This window comes from Pleurodeles waltl, unplaced genomic scaffold (assembly GCF_031143425.1).
Source record: "Pleurodeles waltl isolate 20211129_DDA unplaced genomic scaffold, aPleWal1.hap1.20221129 scaffold_107, whole genome shotgun sequence".
In the NCBI taxonomy this organism is placed as follows: domain Eukaryota; kingdom Metazoa; phylum Chordata; class Amphibia; order Caudata; family Salamandridae; genus Pleurodeles; species Pleurodeles waltl.
Window position 1 is genome coordinate 204,649 of NW_027149815.1, and position 19,468 is coordinate 224,116.

Below are 19,468 nucleotides of genomic sequence, written 5' to 3' on the forward strand. Positions count from 1 at the left end.
AAGCAGAAGAAGTCTACCCTTCTGTCCTAGCATTTATTTGGAGCTAGGGAAATGTTTCTCAATCAGAGGGGCACATAATGTTTTAACAAGAGAGAAAGCAGCTATGGAAAACAAAAAAGGGGAAACTCCTCCGAGCCGGATTTGAACCAGCGACCTAAGGATTTCTGTTTCTCCACTACAGTCCTCCGCTCTCCCAACTGAGCTATCGGAGGATTAGGCAGTACAGCTTTCCATGCTGCATTCATCTTTCTTTCAATAATGGTTGCGGCGGGAGTGGGGTGGGAGTACTGCAGTCTAATCTTGAAAATCATGAATATGACCTGCAGCTTGCTCTACAAATTGCCACTTCCTAGAGTGCATTCTCAGCTACATCTTATCACCATAAAGGGGGACTGCTTACCTACCTGAATGTGCTGTGCTGGCGTGAAGGAAAGCAGGGGACCTAGAATTAGAAATCCTACAGAAAGGAGTTTTCCTGAAAGGGCATGGGGCCGAGGAATCCACAGCCCTTTGGAAGCATTTCTGGCAAAAGGATGACAGCATGGGAACATGAAGGAAAGGACAGAAAGTTAGGAGAGTCATTACTCCGTACGGAGCATGAAGAACATGCATTTTTAATGCTTCTGTGAAAGGAACTGGAAAAGCAAAACCAGTAGATTAATGGACCATTCAGAAGGGATTAGGATGAAGAAAACATTCTGTTTTTCTTAAACCTTCTGGTAAGAGTCTCTGGTTTAGAGGAAGAATTCAAATAAATGACCAAGACAGCTGTGCCCGTTTTCTATACTAAGAATGCCAAGATAAATCACCACTTTGGTTTCTTATGGAAGCAAGATTATTTTTTTCTATAAACACGGGAAATGAGATAGCCCCATTTCAAAAGGTTTTGCAAGGCGAAGAAAGTGGGGTTCTGGCACCAGCTGCATGACATCTCACTTCCTTACTCATGATGCCAGCCTAGCTATCTGTCAAAAGGCAAGATTAGCATGGCGAAAAGCTGGAGATGCCGGGGATTGAACCCGGGGCCTCATACATGCTAAGCATGCGCTCTACCACTGAGCTACATCCCCACATCCTGTAGAGGGAGACCTTGCTCCACGCATGGAAACCTGGAATTCTATTGAATGTACATTCACCACATATGACACTGGAATGGGAAGCGTCAGGTGTGGAATTCCATATGATTTACAGCTGGATTTTCTAGCACCGTTTTTTATGGAATAAGGTTGACTCTAGAATGAATAATTCCCCACACACAACAGCTAGATGCAATCGAAAAAAGCCAGAGTATTCAAGGCAACTGGTTCAGGATACATCAAAGAAGGATATGGTTGAGTGCTGTTTCCACATCTTGTGAGATGACTTAAGGTACCCCTGCTCTTTTTGCAGGACACACAGCTATGTTACATTAGCATGTAAAGTGTTGAGATCTAGATGCATCTACGGCTAGGGGCGGCATGTTAATTCTGGGTTTTAGTCCATTTCATTCTCAGTTATGTGGAGGAAAAAATGGCACGATCTTTCTTAGAGAGGTGAATGGTATGCCCTGATTTCTTTTGCATGGCTAAATGTATGGGGTGTGGGTTTAAGCACTGGGAAAGAGCAGTCTTCTGACCATTATAACTGCAGACGATTTTAATCCAGCGAGGCAACCGAAGTGTATTGATATTCCAACATGAGAACAGCATTTTTGCTACCTTCCCTCTTCATGGTGTGTAGAAGCATTTGTTAGCGGTTTCAAGCAGCCTTCTTAGCGCAGTAGGCAGCGCGTCAGTCTCATAATCTGAAGGTCCTGAGTTCGATCCTCAGAGAGGGCATTGCAGTGTTTCTTTTGTCAAGAGAAACATCTCAGATTTTCTCCAAATCTGTAAACTATTCCTCCACATTGCATCTTGCTCAGTTTTAAGGAGTTGGTGTCTTTGTAGATTCCCTCTTTCATATCCATGGCCACTCATTGTAGGTGAGTTTTAGCTGGTTCGGCTGCCGAAACATCTACCTTGGTACAATGAAACTGGAAGTCTTCCAAGTGCCTTCATATATTTAGTCAAGGCTTTGGAATGAATTCTGATCTGCAGGTCCTTGTTTATTTCTCTTCCAACATCCCTCAGAAATGACTATGTGGTCAATTTCATTGGAAAGCAGAAGAAGTCTACCCTTCTGTCCTAGCATTTATTTGGAGCTAGGGAAATGTTTCTCAATCAGAGGGGCACATAATGTTTTAACAAGAGAGAAAGCAGCTATGGAAAACAAAAAAGGGGAAACTCCTCCGAGCCGGATTTGAACCAGCGACCTAAGGATTTCTGTTTCTCCACTACAGTCCTCCGCTCTCCCAACTGAGCTATCGGAGGATTAGGCAGTACAGCTTTCCATGCTGCATTCATCTTTCTTTCAATAATGGTTGCGGCGGGAGTGGGGTGGGAGTACTGCAGTCTAATCTTGAAAATCATGAATATGACCTGCAGCTTGCTCTACAAATTGCCACTTCCTAGAGTGCATTCTCAGCTACATCTTATCACCATAAAGGGGGACTGCTTACCTACCTGAATGTGCTGTGCTGGCGTGAAGGAAAGCAGGGGACCTAGAATTAGAAATCCTACAGAAAGGAGTTTTCCTGAAAGGGCATGGGGCCGAGGAATCCACAGCCCTTTGGAAGCATTTCTGGCAAAAGGATGACAGCATGGGAACATGAAGGAAAGGACAGAAAGTTAGGAGAGTCATTACTCCGTACGGAGCATGAAGAACATGCATTTTTAATGCTTCTGTGAAAGGAACTGGAAAAGCAAAACCAGTAGATTAATGGACCATTCAGAAGGGATTAGGATGAAGAAAACATTCTGTTTTTCTTAAACCTTCTGGTAAGAGTCTCTGGTTTAGAGGAAGAATTCAAATAAATGACCAAGACAGCTGTGCCCGTTTTCTATACTAAGAATGCCAAGATAAATCACCACTTTGGTTTCTTATGGAAGCAAGATTATTTTTTTCTATAAACACGGGAAATGAGATAGCCCCATTTCAAAAGGTTTTGCAAGGCGAAGAAAGTGGGGTTCTGGCACCAGCTGCATGACATCTCACTTCCTTACTCATGATGCCAGCCTAGCTATCTGTCAAAAGGCAAGATTAGCATGGCGAAAAGCTGGAGATGCCGGGGATTGAACCCGGGGCCTCATACATGCTAAGCATGCGCTCTACCACTGAGCTACATCCCCACATCCTGTAGAGGGAGACCTTGCTCCACGCATGGAAACCTGGAATTCTATTGAATGTACATTCACCACATATGACACTGGAATGGGAAGCGTCAGGTGTGGAATTCCATATGATTTACAGCTGGATTTTCTAGCACCGTTTTTTATGGAATAAGGTTGACTCTAGAATGAATAATTCCCCACACACAACAGCTAGATGCAATCGAAAAAAGCCAGAGTATTCAAGGCAACTGGTTCAGGATACATCAAAGAAGGATATGGTTGAGTGCTGTTTCCACATCTTGTGAGATGACTTAAGGTACCCCTGCTCTTTTTGCAGGACACACAGCTATGTTACATTAGCATGTAAAGTGTTGAGATCTAGATGCATCTACGGCTAGGGGCGGCATGTTAATTCTGGGTTTTAGTCCATTTCATTCTCAGTTATGTGGAGGAAAAAATGGCACGATCTTTCTTAGAGAGGTGAATGGTATGCCCTGATTTCTTTTGCATGGCTAAATGTATGGGGTGTGGGTTTAAGCACTGGGAAAGAGCAGTCTTCTGACCATTATAACTGCAGACGATTTTAATCCAGCGAGGCAACCGAAGTGTATTGATATTCCAACATGAGAACAGCATTTTTGCTACCTTCCCTCTTCATGGTGTGTAGACGCATTTGTTAGCGGTTTCAAGCAGCCTTCTTAGCGCAGTAGGCAGCGCGTCAGTCTCATAATCTGAAGGTCCTGAGTTCGATCCTCAGAGAGGGCATTGCAGTGTTTCTTTTGTCAAGAGAAACATCTCAGATTTTCTCCAAATCTGTAAACTATTCCTCCACATTGCATCTTGCTCAGTTTTAAGGAGTTGGTGTCTTTGTAGATTCCCTCTTTCATATCCATGGCCACTCATTGTAGGTGAGTTTTAGCTGGTTCGGCTGCCGAAACATCTACCTTGGTACAATGAAACTGGAAGTCTTCCAAGTGCCTTCATATATTTAGTCAAGGCTTTGGAATGAATTCTGATCTGCAGGTCCTTGTTTATTTCTCTTCCAACATCCCTCAGAAATGACTATGTGGTCAATTTCATTGGAAAGCAGAAGAAGTCTACCCTTCTGTCCTAGCATTTATTTGGAGCTAGGGAAATGTTTCTCAATCAGAGGGGCACATAATGTTTTAACAAGAGAGAAAGCAGCTATGGAAAACAAAAAAGGGGAAACTCCTCCGAGCCGGATTTGAACCAGCGACCTAAGGATTTCTGTTTCTCCACTACAGTCCTCCGCTCTCCCAACTGAGCTATCGGAGGATTAGGCAGTACAGCTTTCCATGCTGCATTCATCTTTCTTTCAATAATGGTTGCGGCGGGAGTGGGGTGGGAGTACTGCAGTCTAATCTTGAAAATCATGAATATGACCTGCAGCTTGCTCTACAAATTGCCACTTCCTAGAGTGCATTCTCAGCTACATCTTATCACCATAAAGGGGGACTGCTTACCTACCTGAATGTGCTGTGCTGGCGTGAAGGAAAGCAGGGGACCTAGAATTAGAAATCCTACAGAAAGGAGTTTTCCTGAAAGGGCATGGGGCCGAGGAATCCACAGCCCTTTGGAAGCATTTCTGGCAAAAGGATGACAGCATGGGAACATGAAGGAAAGGACAGAAAGTTAGGAGAGTCATTACTCCGTACGGAGCATGAAGAACATGCATTTTTAATGCTTCTGTGAAAGGAACTGGAAAAGCAAAACCAGTAGATTAATGGACCATTCAGAAGGGATTAGGATGAAGAAAACATTCTGTTTTTCTTAAACCTTCTGGTAAGAGTCTCTGGTTTAGAGGAAGAATTCAAATAAATGACCAAGACAGCTGTGCCCGTTTTCTATACTAAGAATGCCAAGATAAATCACCACTTTGGTTTCTTATGGAAGCAAGATTATTTTTTTCTATAAACACGGGAAATGAGATAGCCCCATTTCAAAAGGTTTTGCAAGGCGAAGAAAGTGGGGTTCTGGCACCAGCTGCATGACATCTCACTTCCTTACTCATGATGCCAGCCTAGCTATCTGTCAAAAGGCAAGATTAGCATGGCGAAAAGCTGGAGATGCCGGGGATTGAACCCGGGGCCTCATACATGCTAAGCATGCGCTCTACCACTGAGCTACATCCCCACATCCTGTAGAGGGAGACCTTGCTCCACGCATGGAAACCTGGAATTCTATTGAATGTACATTCACCACATATGACACTGGAATGGGAAGCGTCAGGTGTGGAATTCCATATGATTTACAGCTGGATTTTCTAGCACCGTTTTTTATGGAATAAGGTTGACTCTAGAATGAATAATTCCCCACACACAACAGCTAGATGCAATCGAAAAAAGCCAGAGTATTCAAGGCAACTGGTTCAGGATACATCAAAGAAGGATATGGTTGAGTGCTGTTTCCACATCTTGTGAGATGACTTAAGGTACCCCTGCTCTTTTTGCAGGACACACAGCTATGTTACATTAGCATGTAAAGTGTTGAGATCTAGATGCATCTACGGCTAGGGGCGGCATGTTAATTCTGGGTTTTAGTCCATTTCATTCTCAGTTATGTGGAGGAAAAAATGGCACGATCTTTCTTAGAGAGGTGAATGGTATGCCCTGATTTCTTTTGCATGGCTAAATGTATGGGGTGTGGGTTTAAGCACTGGGAAAGAGCAGTCTTCTGACCATTATAACTGCAGACGATTTTAATCCAGCGAGGCAACCGAAGTGTATTGATATTCCAACATGAGAACAGCATTTTTGCTACCTTCCCTCTTCATGGTGTGTAGACGCATTTGTTAGCGGTTTCAAGCAGCCTTCTTAGCGCAGTAGGCAGCGCGTCAGTCTCATAATCTGAAGGTCCTGAGTTCGATCCTCAGAGAGGGCATTGCAGTGTTTCTTTTGTCAAGAGAAACATCTCAGATTTTCTCCAAATCTGTAAACTATTCCTCCACATTGCATCTTGCTCAGTTTTAAGGAGTTGGTGTCTTTGTAGATTCCCTCTTTCATATCCATGGCCACTCATTGTAGGTGAGTTTTAGCTGGTTCGGCTGCCGAAACATCTACCTTGGTACAATGAAACTGGAAGTCTTCCAAGTGCCTTCATATATTTAGTCAAGGCTTTGGAATGAATTCTGATCTGCAGGTCCTTGTTTATTTCTCTTCCAACATCCCTCAGAAATGACTATGTGGTCAATTTCATTGGAAAGCAGAAGAAGTCTACCCTTCTGTCCTAGCATTTATTTGGAGCTAGGGAAATGTTTCTCAATCAGAGGGGCACATAATGTTTTAACAAGAGAGAAAGCAGCTATGGAAAACAAAAAAGGGGAAACTCCTCCGAGCCGGATTTGAACCAGCGACCTAAGGATTTCTGTTTCTCCACTACAGTCCTCCGCTCTCCCAACTGAGCTATCGGAGGATTAGGCAGTACAGCTTTCCATGCTGCATTCATCTTTCTTTCAATAATGGTTGCGGCGGGAGTGGGGTGGGAGTACTGCAGTCTAATCTTGAAAATCATGAATATGACCTGCAGCTTGCTCTACAAATTGCCACTTCCTAGAGTGCATTCTCAGCTACATCTTATCACCATAAAGGGGGACTGCTTACCTACCTGAATGTGCTGTGCTGGCGTGAAGGAAAGCAGGGGACCTAGAATTAGAAATCCTACAGAAAGGAGTTTTCCTGAAAGGGCATGGGGCCGAGGAATCCACAGCCCTTTGGAAGCATTTCTGGCAAAAGGATGACAGCATGGGAACATGAAGGAAAGGACAGAAAGTTAGGAGAGTCATTACTCCGTACGGAGCATGAAGAACATGCATTTTTAATGCTTCTGTGAAAGGAACTGGAAAAGCAAAACCAGTAGATTAATGGACCATTCAGAAGGGATTAGGATGAAGAAAACATTCTGTTTTTCTTAAACCTTCTGGTAAGAGTCTCTGGTTTAGAGGAAGAATTCAAATAAATGACCAAGACAGCTGTGCCCGTTTTCTATACTAAGAATGCCAAGATAAATCACCACTTTGGTTTCTTATGGAAGCAAGATTATTTTTTTCTATAAACACGGGAAATGAGATAGCCCCATTTCAAAAGGTTTTGCAAGGCGAAGAAAGTGGGGTTCTGGCACCAGCTGCATGACATCTCACTTCCTTACTCATGATGCCAGCCTAGCTATCTGTCAAAAGGCAAGATTAGCATGGCGAAAAGCTGGAGATGCCGGGGATTGAACCCGGGGCCTCATACATGCTAAGCATGCGCTCTACCACTGAGCTACATCCCCACATCCTGTAGAGGGAGACCTTGCTCCACGCATGGAAACCTGGAATTCTATTGAATGTACATTCACCACATATGACACTGGAATGGGAAGCGTCAGGTGTGGAATTCCATATGATTTACAGCTGGATTTTCTAGCACCGTTTTTTATGGAATAAGGTTGACTCTAGAATGAATAATTCCCCACACACAACAGCTAGATGCAATCGAAAAAAGCCAGAGTATTCAAGGCAACTGGTTCAGGATACATCAAAGAAGGATATGGTTGAGTGCTGTTTCCACATCTTGTGAGATGACTTAAGGTACCCCTGCTCTTTTTGCAGGACACACAGCTATGTTACATTAGCATGTAAAGTGTTGAGATCTAGATGCATCTACGGCTAGGGGCGGCATGTTAATTCTGGGTTTTAGTCCATTTCATTCTCAGTTATGTGGAGGAAAAAATGGCACGATCTTTCTTAGAGAGGTGAATGGTATGCCCTGATTTCTTTTGCATGGCTAAATGTATGGGGTGTGGGTTTAAGCACTGGGAAAGAGCAGTCTTCTGACCATTATAACTGCAGACGATTTTAATCCAGCGAGGCAACCGAAGTGTATTGATATTCCAACATGAGAACAGCATTTTTGCTACCTTCCCTCTTCATGGTGTGTAGACGCATTTGTTAGCGGTTTCAAGCAGCCTTCTTAGCGCAGTAGGCAGCGCGTCAGTCTCATAATCTGAAGGTCCTGAGTTCGATCCTCAGAGAGGGCATTGCAGTGTTTCTTTTGTCAAGAGAAACATCTCAGATTTTCTCCAAATCTGTAAACTATTCCTCCACATTGCATCTTGCTCAGTTTTAAGGAGTTGGTGTCTTTGTAGATTCCCTCTTTCATATCCATGGCCACTCATTGTAGGTGAGTTTTAGCTGGTTCGGCTGCCGAAACATCTACCTTGGTACAATGAAACTGGAAGTCTTCCAAGTGCCTTCATATATTTAGTCAAGGCTTTGGAATGAATTCTGATCTGCAGGTCCTTGTTTATTTCTCTTCCAACATCCCTCAGAAATGACTATGTGGTCAATTTCATTGGAAAGCAGAAGAAGTCTACCCTTCTGTCCTAGCATTTATTTGGAGCTAGGGAAATGTTTCTCAATCAGAGGGGCACATAATGTTTTAACAAGAGAGAAAGCAGCTATGGAAAACAAAAAAGGGGAAACTCCTCCGAGCCGGATTTGAACCAGCGACCTAAGGATTTCTGTTTCTCCACTACAGTCCTCCGCTCTCCCAACTGAGCTATCGGAGGATTAGGCAGTACAGCTTTCCATGCTGCATTCATCTTTCTTTCAATAATGGTTGCGGCGGGAGTGGGGTGGGAGTACTGCAGTCTAATCTTGAAAATCATGAATATGACCTGCAGCTTGCTCTACAAATTGCCACTTCCTAGAGTGCATTCTCAGCTACATCTTATCACCATAAAGGGGGACTGCTTACCTACCTGAATGTGCTGTGCTGGCGTGAAGGAAAGCAGGGGACCTAGAATTAGAAATCCTACAGAAAGGAGTTTTCCTGAAAGGGCATGGGGCCGAGGAATCCACAGCCCTTTGGAAGCATTTCTGGCAAAAGGATGACAGCATGGGAACATGAAGGAAAGGACAGAAAGTTAGGAGAGTCATTACTCCGTACGGAGCATGAAGAACATGCATTTTTAATGCTTCTGTGAAAGGAACTGGAAAAGCAAAACCAGTAGATTAATGGACCATTCAGAAGGGATTAGGATGAAGAAAACATTCTGTTTTTCTTAAACCTTCTGGTAAGAGTCTCTGGTTTAGAGGAAGAATTCAAATAAATGACCAAGACAGCTGTGCCCGTTTTCTATACTAAGAATGCCAAGATAAATCACCACTTTGGTTTCTTATGGAAGCAAGATTATTTTTTTCTATAAACACGGGAAATGAGATAGCCCCATTTCAAAAGGTTTTGCAAGGCGAAGAAAGTGGGGTTCTGGCACCAGCTGCATGACATCTCACTTCCTTACTCATGATGCCAGCCTAGCTATCTGTCAAAAGGCAAGATTAGCATGGCGAAAAGCTGGAGATGCCGGGGATTGAACCCGGGGCCTCATACATGCTAAGCATGCGCTCTACCACTGAGCTACATCCCCACATCCTGTAGAGGGAGACCTTGCTCCACGCATGGAAACCTGGAATTCTATTGAATGTACATTCACCACATATGACACTGGAATGGGAAGCGTCAGGTGTGGAATTCCATATGATTTACAGCTGGATTTTCTAGCACCGTTTTTTATGGAATAAGGTTGACTCTAGAATGAATAATTCCCCACACACAACAGCTAGATGCAATCGAAAAAAGCCAGAGTATTCAAGGCAACTGGTTCAGGATACATCAAAGAAGGATATGGTTGAGTGCTGTTTCCACATCTTGTGAGATGACTTAAGGTACCCCTGCTCTTTTTGCAGGACACACAGCTATGTTACATTAGCATGTAAAGTGTTGAGATCTAGATGCATCTACGGCTAGGGGCGGCATGTTAATTCTGGGTTTTAGTCCATTTCATTCTCAGTTATGTGGAGGAAAAAATGGCACGATCTTTCTTAGAGAGGTGAATGGTATGCCCTGATTTCTTTTGCATGGCTAAATGTATGGGGTGTGGGTTTAAGCACTGGGAAAGAGCAGTCTTCTGACCATTATAACTGCAGACGATTTTAATCCAGCGAGGCAACCGAAGTGTATTGATATTCCAACATGAGAACAGCATTTTTGCTACCTTCCCTCTTCATGGTGTGTAGAAGCATTTGTTAGCGGTTTCAAGCAGCCTTCTTAGCGCAGTAGGCAGCGCGTCAGTCTCATAATCTGAAGGTCCTGAGTTCGATCCTCAGAGAGGGCATTGCAGTGTTTCTTTTGTCAAGAGAAACATCTCAGATTTTCTCCAAATCTGTAAACTATTCCTCCACATTGCATCTTGCTCAGTTTTAAGGAGTTGGTGTCTTTGTAGATTCCCTCTTTCATATCCATGGCCACTCATTGTAGGTGAGTTTTAGCTGGTTCGGCTGCCGAAACATCTACCTTGGTACAATGAAACTGGAAGTCTTCCAAGTGCCTTCATATATTTAGTCAAGGCTTTGGAATGAATTCTGATCTGCAGGTCCTTGTTTATTTCTCTTCCAACATCCCTCAGAAATGACTATGTGGTCAATTTCATTGGAAAGCAGAAGAAGTCTACCCTTCTGTCCTAGCATTTATTTGGAGCTAGGGAAATGTTTCTCAATCAGAGGGGCACATAATGTTTTAACAAGAGAGAAAGCAGCTATGGAAAACAAAAAAGGGGAAACTCCTCCGAGCCGGATTTGAACCAGCGACCTAAGGATTTCTGTTTCTCCACTACAGTCCTCCGCTCTCCCAACTGAGCTATCGGAGGATTAGGCAGTACAGCTTTCCATGCTGCATTCATCTTTCTTTCAATAATGGTTGCGGCGGGAGTGGGGTGGGAGTACTGCAGTCTAATCTTGAAAATCATGAATATGACCTGCAGCTTGCTCTACAAATTGCCACTTCCTAGAGTGCATTCTCAGCTACATCTTATCACCATAAAGGGGGACTGCTTACCTACCTGAATGTGCTGTGCTGGCGTGAAGGAAAGCAGGGGACCTAGAATTAGAAATCCTACAGAAAGGAGTTTTCCTGAAAGGGCATGGGGCCGAGGAATCCACAGCCCTTTGGAAGCATTTCTGGCAAAAGGATGACAGCATGGGAACATGAAGGAAAGGACAGAAAGTTAGGAGAGTCATTACTCCGTACGGAGCATGAAGAACATGCATTTTTAATGCTTCTGTGAAAGGAACTGGAAAAGCAAAACCAGTAGATTAATGGACCATTCAGAAGGGATTAGGATGAAGAAAACATTCTGTTTTTCTTAAACCTTCTGGTAAGAGTCTCTGGTTTAGAGGAAGAATTCAAATAAATGACCAAGACAGCTGTGCCCGTTTTCTATACTAAGAATGCCAAGATAAATCACCACTTTGGTTTCTTATGGAAGCAAGATTATTTTTTTCTATAAACACGGGAAATGAGATAGCCCCATTTCAAAAGGTTTTGCAAGGCGAAGAAAGTGGGGTTCTGGCACCAGCTGCATGACATCTCACTTCCTTACTCATGATGCCAGCCTAGCTATCTGTCAAAAGGCAAGATTAGCATGGCGAAAAGCTGGAGATGCCGGGGATTGAACCCGGGGCCTCATACATGCTAAGCATGCGCTCTACCACTGAGCTACATCCCCACATCCTGTAGAGGGAGACCTTGCTCCACGCATGGAAACCTGGAATTCTATTGAATGTACATTCACCACATATGACACTGGAATGGGAAGCGTCAGGTGTGGAATTCCATATGATTTACAGCTGGATTTTCTAGCACCGTTTTTTATGGAATAAGGTTGACTCTAGAATGAATAATTCCCCACACACAACAGCTAGATGCAATCGAAAAAAGCCAGAGTATTCAAGGCAACTGGTTCAGGATACATCAAAGAAGGATATGGTTGAGTGCTGTTTCCACATCTTGTGAGATGACTTAAGGTACCCCTGCTCTTTTTGCAGGACACACAGCTATGTTACATTAGCATGTAAAGTGTTGAGATCTAGATGCATCTACGGCTAGGGGCGGCATGTTAATTCTGGGTTTTAGTCCATTTCATTCTCAGTTATGTGGAGGAAAAAATGGCACGATCTTTCTTAGAGAGGTGAATGGTATGCCCTGATTTCTTTTGCATGGCTAAATGTATGGGGTGTGGGTTTAAGCACTGGGAAAGAGCAGTCTTCTGACCATTATAACTGCAGACGATTTTAATCCAGCGAGGCAACCGAAGTGTATTGATATTCCAACATGAGAACAGCATTTTTGCTACCTTCCCTCTTCATGGTGTGTAGACGCATTTGTTAGCGGTTTCAAGCAGCCTTCTTAGCGCAGTAGGCAGCGCGTCAGTCTCATAATCTGAAGGTCCTGAGTTCGATCCTCAGAGAGGGCATTGCAGTGTTTCTTTTGTCAAGAGAAACATCTCAGATTTTCTCCAAATCTGTAAACTATTCCTCCACATTGCATCTTGCTCAGTTTTAAGGAGTTGGTGTCTTTGTAGATTCCCTCTTTCATATCCATGGCCACTCATTGTAGGTGAGTTTTAGCTGGTTCGGCTGCCGAAACATCTACCTTGGTACAATGAAACTGGAAGTCTTCCAAGTGCCTTCATATATTTAGTCAAGGCTTTGGAATGAATTCTGATCTGCAGGTCCTTGTTTATTTCTCTTCCAACATCCCTCAGAAATGACTATGTGGTCAATTTCATTGGAAAGCAGAAGAAGTCTACCCTTCTGTCCTAGCATTTATTTGGAGCTAGGGAAATGTTTCTCAATCAGAGGGGCACATAATGTTTTAACAAGAGAGAAAGCAGCTATGGAAAACAAAAAAGGGGAAACTCCTCCGAGCCGGATTTGAACCAGCGACCTAAGGATTTCTGTTTCTCCACTACAGTCCTCCGCTCTCCCAACTGAGCTATCGGAGGATTAGGCAGTACAGCTTTCCATGCTGCATTCATCTTTCTTTCAATAATGGTTGCGGCGGGAGTGGGGTGGGAGTACTGCAGTCTAATCTTGAAAATCATGAATATGACCTGCAGCTTGCTCTACAAATTGCCACTTCCTAGAGTGCATTCTCAGCTACATCTTATCACCATAAAGGGGGACTGCTTACCTACCTGAATGTGCTGTGCTGGCGTGAAGGAAAGCAGGGGACCTAGAATTAGAAATCCTACAGAAAGGAGTTTTCCTGAAAGGGCATGGGGCCGAGGAATCCACAGCCCTTTGGAAGCATTTCTGGCAAAAGGATGACAGCATGGGAACATGAAGGAAAGGACAGAAAGTTAGGAGAGTCATTACTCCGTACGGAGCATGAAGAACATGCATTTTTAATGCTTCTGTGAAAGGAACTGGAAAAGCAAAACCAGTAGATTAATGGACCATTCAGAAGGGATTAGGATGAAGAAAACATTCTGTTTTTCTTAAACCTTCTGGTAAGAGTCTCTGGTTTAGAGGAAGAATTCAAATAAATGACCAAGACAGCTGTGCCCGTTTTCTATACTAAGAATGCCAAGATAAATCACCACTTTGGTTTCTTATGGAAGCAAGATTATTTTTTTCTATAAACACGGGAAATGAGATAGCCCCATTTCAAAAGGTTTTGCAAGGCGAAGAAAGTGGGGTTCTGGCACCAGCTGCATGACATCTCACTTCCTTACTCATGATGCCAGCCTAGCTATCTGTCAAAAGGCAAGATTAGCATGGCGAAAAGCTGGAGATGCCGGGGATTGAACCCGGGGCCTCATACATGCTAAGCATGCGCTCTACCACTGAGCTACATCCCCACATCCTGTAGAGGGAGACCTTGCTCCACGCATGGAAACCTGGAATTCTATTGAATGTACATTCACCACATATGACACTGGAATGGGAAGCGTCAGGTGTGGAATTCCATATGATTTACAGCTGGATTTTCTAGCACCGTTTTTTATGGAATAAGGTTGACTCTAGAATGAATAATTCCCCACACACAACAGCTAGATGCAATCGAAAAAAGCCAGAGTATTCAAGGCAACTGGTTCAGGATACATCAAAGAAGGATATGGTTGAGTGCTGTTTCCACATCTTGTGAGATGACTTAAGGTACCCCTGCTCTTTTTGCAGGACACACAGCTATGTTACATTAGCATGTAAAGTGTTGAGATCTAGATGCATCTACGGCTAGGGGCGGCATGTTAATTCTGGGTTTTAGTCCATTTCATTCTCAGTTATGTGGAGGAAAAAATGGCACGATCTTTCTTAGAGAGGTGAATGGTATGCCCTGATTTCTTTTGCATGGCTAAATGTATGGGGTGTGGGTTTAAGCACTGGGAAAGAGCAGTCTTCTGACCATTATAACTGCAGACGATTTTAATCCAGCGAGGCAACCGAAGTGTATTGATATTCCAACATGAGAACAGCATTTTTGCTACCTTCCCTCTTCATGGTGTGTAGACGCATTTGTTAGCGGTTTCAAGCAGCCTTCTTAGCGCAGTAGGCAGCGCGTCAGTCTCATAATCTGAAGGTCCTGAGTTCGATCCTCAGAGAGGGCATTGCAGTGTTTCTTTTGTCAAGAGAAACATCTCAGATTTTCTCCAAATCTGTAAACTATTCCTCCACATTGCATCTTGCTCAGTTTTAAGGAGTTGGTGTCTTTGTAGATTCCCTCTTTCATATCCATGGCCACTCATTGTAGGTGAGTTTTAGCTGGTTCGGCTGCCGAAACATCTACCTTGGTACAATGAAACTGGAAGTCTTCCAAGTGCCTTCATATATTTAGTCAAGGCTTTGGAATGAATTCTGATCTGCAGGTCCTTGTTTATTTCTCTTCCAACATCCCTCAGAAATGACTATGTGGTCAATTTCATTGGAAAGCAGAAGAAGTCTACCCTTCTGTCCTAGCATTTATTTGGAGCTAGGGAAATGTTTCTCAATCAGAGGGGCACATAATGTTTTAACAAGAGAGAAAGCAGCTATGGAAAACAAAAAAGGGGAAACTCCTCCGAGCCGGATTTGAACCAGCGACCTAAGGATTTCTGTTTCTCCACTACAGTCCTCCGCTCTCCCAACTGAGCTATCGGAGGATTAGGCAGTACAGCTTTCCATGCTGCATTCATCTTTCTTTCAATAATGGTTGCGGCGGGAGTGGGGTGGGAGTACTGCAGTCTAATCTTGAAAATCATGAATATGACCTGCAGCTTGCTCTACAAATTGCCACTTCCTAGAGTGCATTCTCAGCTACATCTTATCACCATAAAGGGGGACTGCTTACCTACCTGAATGTGCTGTGCTGGCGTGAAGGAAAGCAGGGGACCTAGAATTAGAAATCCTACAGAAAGGAGTTTTCCTGAAAGGGCATGGGGCCGAGGAATCCACAGCCCTTTGGAAGCATTTCTGGCAAAAGGATGACAGCATGGGAACATGAAGGAAAGGACAGAAAGTTAGGAGAGTCATTACTCCGTACGGAGCATGAAGAACATGCATTTTTAATGCTTCTGTGAAAGGAACTGGAAAAGCAAAACCAGTAGATTAATGGACCATTCAGAAGGGATTAGGATGAAGAAAACATTCTGTTTTTCTTAAACCTTCTGGTAAGAGTCTCTGGTTTAGAGGAAGAATTCAAATAAATGACCAAGACAGCTGTGCCCGTTTTCTATACTAAGAATGCCAAGATAAATCACCACTTTGGTTTCTTATGGAAGCAAGATTATTTTTTTCTATAAACACGGGAAATGAGATAGCCCCATTTCAAAAGGTTTTGCAAGGCGAAGAAAGTGGGGTTCTGGCACCAGCTGCATGACATCTCACTTCCTTACTCATGATGCCAGCCTAGCTATCTGTCAAAAGGCAAGATTAGCATGGCGAAAAGCTGGAGATGCCGGGGATTGAACCCGGGGCCTCATACATGCTAAGCATGCGCTCTACCACTGAGCTACATCCCCACATCCTGTAGAGGGAGACCTTGCTCCACGCATGGAAACCTGGAATTCTATTGAATGTACATTCACCACATATGACACTGGAATGGGAAGCGTCAGGTGTGGAATTCCATATGATTTACAGCTGGATTTTCTAGCACCGTTTTTTATGGAATAAGGTTGACTCTAGAATGAATAATTCCCCACACACAACAGCTAGATGCAATCGAAAAAAGCCAGAGTATTCAAGGCAACTGGTTCAGGATACATCAAAGAAGGATATGGTTGAGTGCTGTTTCCACATCTTGTGAGATGACTTAAGGTACCCCTGCTCTTTTTGCAGGACACACAGCTATGTTACATTAGCATGTAAAGTGTTGAGATCTAGATGCATCTACGGCTAGGGGCGGCATGTTAATTCTGGGTTTTAGTCCATTTCATTCTCAGTTATGTGGAGGAAAAAATGGCACGATCTTTCTTAGAGAGGTGAATGGTATGCCCTGATTTCTTTTGCATGGCTAAATGTATGGGGTGTGGGTTTAAGCACTGGGAAAGAGCAGTCTTCTGACCATTATAACTGCAGACGATTTTAATCCAGCGAGGCAACCGAAGTGTATTGATATTCCAACATGAGAACAGCATTTTTGCTACCTTCCCTCTTCATGGTGTGTAGACGCATTTGTTAGCGGTTTCAAGCAGCCTTCTTAGCGCAGTAGGCAGCGCGTCAGTCTCATAATCTGAAGGTCCTGAGTTCGATCCTCAGAGAGGGCATTGCAGTGTTTCTTTTGTCAAGAGAAACATCTCAGATTTTCTCCAAATCTGTAAACTATTCCTCCACATTGCATCTTGCTCAGTTTTAAGGAGTTGGTGTCTTTGTAGATTCCCTCTTTCATATCCATGGCCACTCATTGTAGGTGAGTTTTAGCTGGTTCGGCTGCCGAAACATCTACCTTGGTACAATGAAACTGGAAGTCTTCCAAGTGCCTTCATATATTTAGTCAAGGCTTTGGAATGAATTCTGATCTGCAGGTCCTTGTTTATTTCTCTTCCAACATCCCTCAGAAATGACTATGTGGTCAATTTCATTGGAAAGCAGAAGAAGTCTACCCTTCTGTCCTAGCATTTATTTGGAGCTAGGGAAATGTTTCTCAATCAGAGGGGCACATAATGTTTTAACAAGAGAGAAAGCAGCTATGGAAAACAAAAAAGGGGAAACTCCTCCGAGCCGGATTTGAACCAGCGACCTAAGGATTTCTGTTTCTCCACTACAGTCCTCCGCTCTCCCAACTGAGCTATCGGAGGATTAGGCAGTACAGCTTTCCATGCTGCATTCATCTTTCTTTCAATAATGGTTGCGGCGGGAGTGGGGTGGGAGTACTGCAGTCTAATCTTGAAAATCATGAATATGACCTGCAGCTTGCTCTACAAATTGCCACTTCCTAGAGTGCATTCTCAGCTACATCTTATCACCATAAAGGGGGACTGCTTACCTACCTGAATGTGCTGTGCTGGCGTGAAGGAAAGCAGGGGACCTAGAATTAGAAATCCTACAGAAAGGAGTTTTCCTGAAAGGGCATGGGGCCGAGGAATCCACAGCCCTTTGGAAGCATTTCTGGCAAAAGGATGACAGCATGGGAACATGAAGGAAAGGACAGAAAGTTAGGAGAGTCATTACTCCGTACGGAGCATGAAGAACATGCATTTTTAATGCTTCTGTGAAAGGAACTGGAAAAGCAAAACCAGTAGATTAATGGACCATTCAGAAGGGATTAGGATGAAGAAAACATTCTGTTTTTCTTAAACCTTCTGGTAAGAGTCTCTGGTTTAGAGGAAGAATTCAAATAAATGACCAAGACAGCTGTGCCCGTTTTCTATACTAAGAATGCCAAGATAAATCACCACTTTGGTTTCTTATGGAAGCAAGATTATTTTTTTCTATAAACACGGGAAATGAGATAGCCCCATTTCAAAAGGTTTTGCAAGGCGAAGAAAGTGGGGTTCTGGCACCAGCTGCATGACATCTCACTTCCTTACTCATGATGCCAGCCTAGCTATCTGTCAAAAGGCAAGATTAGCATGGCGAAAAGCTGGAGATGCCGGGGATTGAACCCGGGGCCTCATACATGCTAAGCATGCGCTCTACCACTGAGCTACATCCCCACATCCTGTAGAGGGAGACCTTGCTCCACGCATGGAAACCTGGAATTCTATTGAATGTACATTCACCACATATGACACTGGAATGGGAAGCGTCAGGTGTGGAATTCCATATGATTTACAGCTGGATTTTCTAGCACCGTTTTTTATGGAATAAGGTTGACTCTAGAATGAATAATTCCCCACACACAACAGCTAGATGCAATCGAAAAAAGCCAGAGTATTCAAGGCAACTGGTTCAGGATACATCAAAGAAGGATATGGTTGAGTGCTGTTTCCACATCTTGTGAGATGACTTAAGGTACCCCTGCTCTTTTTGCAGGACACACAGCTATGTTACATTAGCATGTAAAGTGTTGAGATCTAGATGCATCTACGGCTAGGGGCGGCATGTTAATTCTGGGTTTTAGTCCATTTCATTCTCAGTTATGTGGAGGAAAAAATGGCACGATCTTTCTTAGAGAGGTGAATGGTATGCCCTGATTTCTTTTGCATGGCTAAATGTATGGGGTGTGGGTTTAAGCACTGGGAAAGAGCAGTCTTCTGACCATTATAACTGCAGACGATTTTAATCCAGCGAGGCAACCGAAGTGTATTGATATTCCAACATGAGAACAGCATTTTTGCTACCTTCCCTCTTCATGGTGTGTAGACGCATTTGTTAGCGGTTTCAAGCAGCCTTCTTAGCGCAGTAGGCAGCGCGTCAGTCTCATAATCTGAAGGTCCTGAGTTCGATCCTCAGAGAGGGCATTGCAGTGTTTCTTTTGTCAAGAGAAACATCTCAGATTTTCTCCAAATCTGTAAACTATTCCTCCACATTGCATCTTGCTCAGTTTTAAGGAGTTGGTGTCTTTGTAGATTCCCTCTTTCATATCCATGGCCACTCATTGTAGGTGAGTTTTAGCTGGTTCGGCTGCCGAAACATCTACCTTGGTACAATGAAACTGGAAGTCTTCCAAGTGCCTTCATATATTTAGTCAAGGCTTTGGAATGAATTCTGATCTGCAGGTCCTTGTTTATTTCTCTTCCAACATCCCTCAGAAATGACTATGTGGTCAATTTCATTGGAAAGCAGAAGAAGTCTACCCTTCTGTCCTAGCATTTATTTGGAGCTAGGGAAATGTTTCTCAATCAGAGGGGCACATAATGTTTTAACAAGAGAGAAAGCAGCTATGGAAAACAAAAAAGGGGAAACTCCTCCGAGCCGGATTTGAACCAGCGACCTAAGGATTTCTGTTTCTCCACTACAGTCCTCCGCTCTCCCAACTGAGCTATCGGAGGATTAGGCAGTACAGCTTTCCATGCTGCATTCA

At 43.6% G+C, this 19,468-nt stretch overlaps 28 non-coding genes across 28 annotated transcripts; 9 read left to right on the forward strand and 19 right to left on the reverse strand.

The window, feature by feature from the left end:
• Positions 1-126: 126 nt before the first annotated feature.
• On the reverse strand, positions 127-212 carry TRNAY-GUA (transfer RNA tyrosine (anticodon GUA)). Its single transcript is given in 2 exon segments — positions 127-162; positions 176-212. It is a non-coding gene; the product is annotated as a tRNA-Tyr (tRNA).
• Positions 213-998: 786 nt separating this feature from the next.
• TRNAA-AGC (transfer RNA alanine (anticodon AGC)) lies at positions 999-1,070 on the reverse strand. Its single transcript has one exon. It is a non-coding gene; the product is annotated as a tRNA-Ala (tRNA).
• A 674-nt stretch (positions 1,071-1,744) lies between these two features.
• Positions 1,745-1,817, forward strand: TRNAM-CAU (transfer RNA methionine (anticodon CAU)). The gene has a single exon. It is a non-coding gene; the product is annotated as a tRNA-Met (tRNA).
• Positions 1,818-2,262: 445 nt separating this feature from the next.
• Positions 2,263-2,348, reverse strand: TRNAY-GUA (transfer RNA tyrosine (anticodon GUA)). The gene is given in 2 exon segments: positions 2,263-2,298; positions 2,312-2,348. It is a non-coding gene; the product is annotated as a tRNA-Tyr (tRNA).
• A 786-nt stretch (positions 2,349-3,134) lies between these two features.
• On the reverse strand, positions 3,135-3,206 carry TRNAA-AGC (transfer RNA alanine (anticodon AGC)). The gene has a single exon. It is a non-coding gene; the product is annotated as a tRNA-Ala (tRNA).
• A 674-nt stretch (positions 3,207-3,880) lies between these two features.
• TRNAM-CAU (transfer RNA methionine (anticodon CAU)) lies at positions 3,881-3,953 on the forward strand. Its single transcript has one exon. It is a non-coding gene; the product is annotated as a tRNA-Met (tRNA).
• A 445-nt stretch (positions 3,954-4,398) lies between these two features.
• Positions 4,399-4,484, reverse strand: TRNAY-GUA (transfer RNA tyrosine (anticodon GUA)). The gene is given in 2 exon segments: positions 4,399-4,434; positions 4,448-4,484. It is a non-coding gene; the product is annotated as a tRNA-Tyr (tRNA).
• Positions 4,485-5,270: 786 nt separating this feature from the next.
• On the reverse strand, positions 5,271-5,342 carry TRNAA-AGC (transfer RNA alanine (anticodon AGC)). Its single transcript has one exon. It is a non-coding gene; the product is annotated as a tRNA-Ala (tRNA).
• Positions 5,343-6,016: 674 nt separating this feature from the next.
• TRNAM-CAU (transfer RNA methionine (anticodon CAU)) lies at positions 6,017-6,089 on the forward strand. Its single transcript has one exon. It is a non-coding gene; the product is annotated as a tRNA-Met (tRNA).
• A 445-nt stretch (positions 6,090-6,534) lies between these two features.
• Positions 6,535-6,620, reverse strand: TRNAY-GUA (transfer RNA tyrosine (anticodon GUA)). Its single transcript is given in 2 exon segments — positions 6,535-6,570; positions 6,584-6,620. It is a non-coding gene; the product is annotated as a tRNA-Tyr (tRNA).
• A 786-nt stretch (positions 6,621-7,406) lies between these two features.
• TRNAA-AGC (transfer RNA alanine (anticodon AGC)) lies at positions 7,407-7,478 on the reverse strand. Its single transcript has one exon. It is a non-coding gene; the product is annotated as a tRNA-Ala (tRNA).
• A 674-nt stretch (positions 7,479-8,152) lies between these two features.
• On the forward strand, positions 8,153-8,225 carry TRNAM-CAU (transfer RNA methionine (anticodon CAU)). Its single transcript has one exon. It is a non-coding gene; the product is annotated as a tRNA-Met (tRNA).
• Positions 8,226-8,670: 445 nt separating this feature from the next.
• On the reverse strand, positions 8,671-8,756 carry TRNAY-GUA (transfer RNA tyrosine (anticodon GUA)). Its single transcript is given in 2 exon segments — positions 8,671-8,706; positions 8,720-8,756. It is a non-coding gene; the product is annotated as a tRNA-Tyr (tRNA).
• A 786-nt stretch (positions 8,757-9,542) lies between these two features.
• TRNAA-AGC (transfer RNA alanine (anticodon AGC)) lies at positions 9,543-9,614 on the reverse strand. Its single transcript has one exon. It is a non-coding gene; the product is annotated as a tRNA-Ala (tRNA).
• A 674-nt stretch (positions 9,615-10,288) lies between these two features.
• TRNAM-CAU (transfer RNA methionine (anticodon CAU)) lies at positions 10,289-10,361 on the forward strand. The gene has a single exon. It is a non-coding gene; the product is annotated as a tRNA-Met (tRNA).
• A 445-nt stretch (positions 10,362-10,806) lies between these two features.
• Positions 10,807-10,892, reverse strand: TRNAY-GUA (transfer RNA tyrosine (anticodon GUA)). The gene is given in 2 exon segments: positions 10,807-10,842; positions 10,856-10,892. It is a non-coding gene; the product is annotated as a tRNA-Tyr (tRNA).
• A 786-nt stretch (positions 10,893-11,678) lies between these two features.
• TRNAA-AGC (transfer RNA alanine (anticodon AGC)) lies at positions 11,679-11,750 on the reverse strand. Its single transcript has one exon. It is a non-coding gene; the product is annotated as a tRNA-Ala (tRNA).
• Positions 11,751-12,424: 674 nt separating this feature from the next.
• Positions 12,425-12,497, forward strand: TRNAM-CAU (transfer RNA methionine (anticodon CAU)). Its single transcript has one exon. It is a non-coding gene; the product is annotated as a tRNA-Met (tRNA).
• A 445-nt stretch (positions 12,498-12,942) lies between these two features.
• On the reverse strand, positions 12,943-13,028 carry TRNAY-GUA (transfer RNA tyrosine (anticodon GUA)). The gene is given in 2 exon segments: positions 12,943-12,978; positions 12,992-13,028. It is a non-coding gene; the product is annotated as a tRNA-Tyr (tRNA).
• A 786-nt stretch (positions 13,029-13,814) lies between these two features.
• Positions 13,815-13,886, reverse strand: TRNAA-AGC (transfer RNA alanine (anticodon AGC)). Its single transcript has one exon. It is a non-coding gene; the product is annotated as a tRNA-Ala (tRNA).
• Positions 13,887-14,560: 674 nt separating this feature from the next.
• Positions 14,561-14,633, forward strand: TRNAM-CAU (transfer RNA methionine (anticodon CAU)). Its single transcript has one exon. It is a non-coding gene; the product is annotated as a tRNA-Met (tRNA).
• Positions 14,634-15,078: 445 nt separating this feature from the next.
• TRNAY-GUA (transfer RNA tyrosine (anticodon GUA)) lies at positions 15,079-15,164 on the reverse strand. Its single transcript is given in 2 exon segments — positions 15,079-15,114; positions 15,128-15,164. It is a non-coding gene; the product is annotated as a tRNA-Tyr (tRNA).
• Positions 15,165-15,950: 786 nt separating this feature from the next.
• On the reverse strand, positions 15,951-16,022 carry TRNAA-AGC (transfer RNA alanine (anticodon AGC)). The gene has a single exon. It is a non-coding gene; the product is annotated as a tRNA-Ala (tRNA).
• Positions 16,023-16,696: 674 nt separating this feature from the next.
• On the forward strand, positions 16,697-16,769 carry TRNAM-CAU (transfer RNA methionine (anticodon CAU)). The gene has a single exon. It is a non-coding gene; the product is annotated as a tRNA-Met (tRNA).
• Positions 16,770-17,214: 445 nt separating this feature from the next.
• Positions 17,215-17,300, reverse strand: TRNAY-GUA (transfer RNA tyrosine (anticodon GUA)). The gene is given in 2 exon segments: positions 17,215-17,250; positions 17,264-17,300. It is a non-coding gene; the product is annotated as a tRNA-Tyr (tRNA).
• A 786-nt stretch (positions 17,301-18,086) lies between these two features.
• TRNAA-AGC (transfer RNA alanine (anticodon AGC)) lies at positions 18,087-18,158 on the reverse strand. The gene has a single exon. It is a non-coding gene; the product is annotated as a tRNA-Ala (tRNA).
• Positions 18,159-18,832: 674 nt separating this feature from the next.
• Positions 18,833-18,905, forward strand: TRNAM-CAU (transfer RNA methionine (anticodon CAU)). The gene has a single exon. It is a non-coding gene; the product is annotated as a tRNA-Met (tRNA).
• Positions 18,906-19,350: 445 nt separating this feature from the next.
• TRNAY-GUA (transfer RNA tyrosine (anticodon GUA)) lies at positions 19,351-19,436 on the reverse strand. Its single transcript is given in 2 exon segments — positions 19,351-19,386; positions 19,400-19,436. It is a non-coding gene; the product is annotated as a tRNA-Tyr (tRNA).
• Positions 19,437-19,468: the final 32 nt, after the last annotated feature.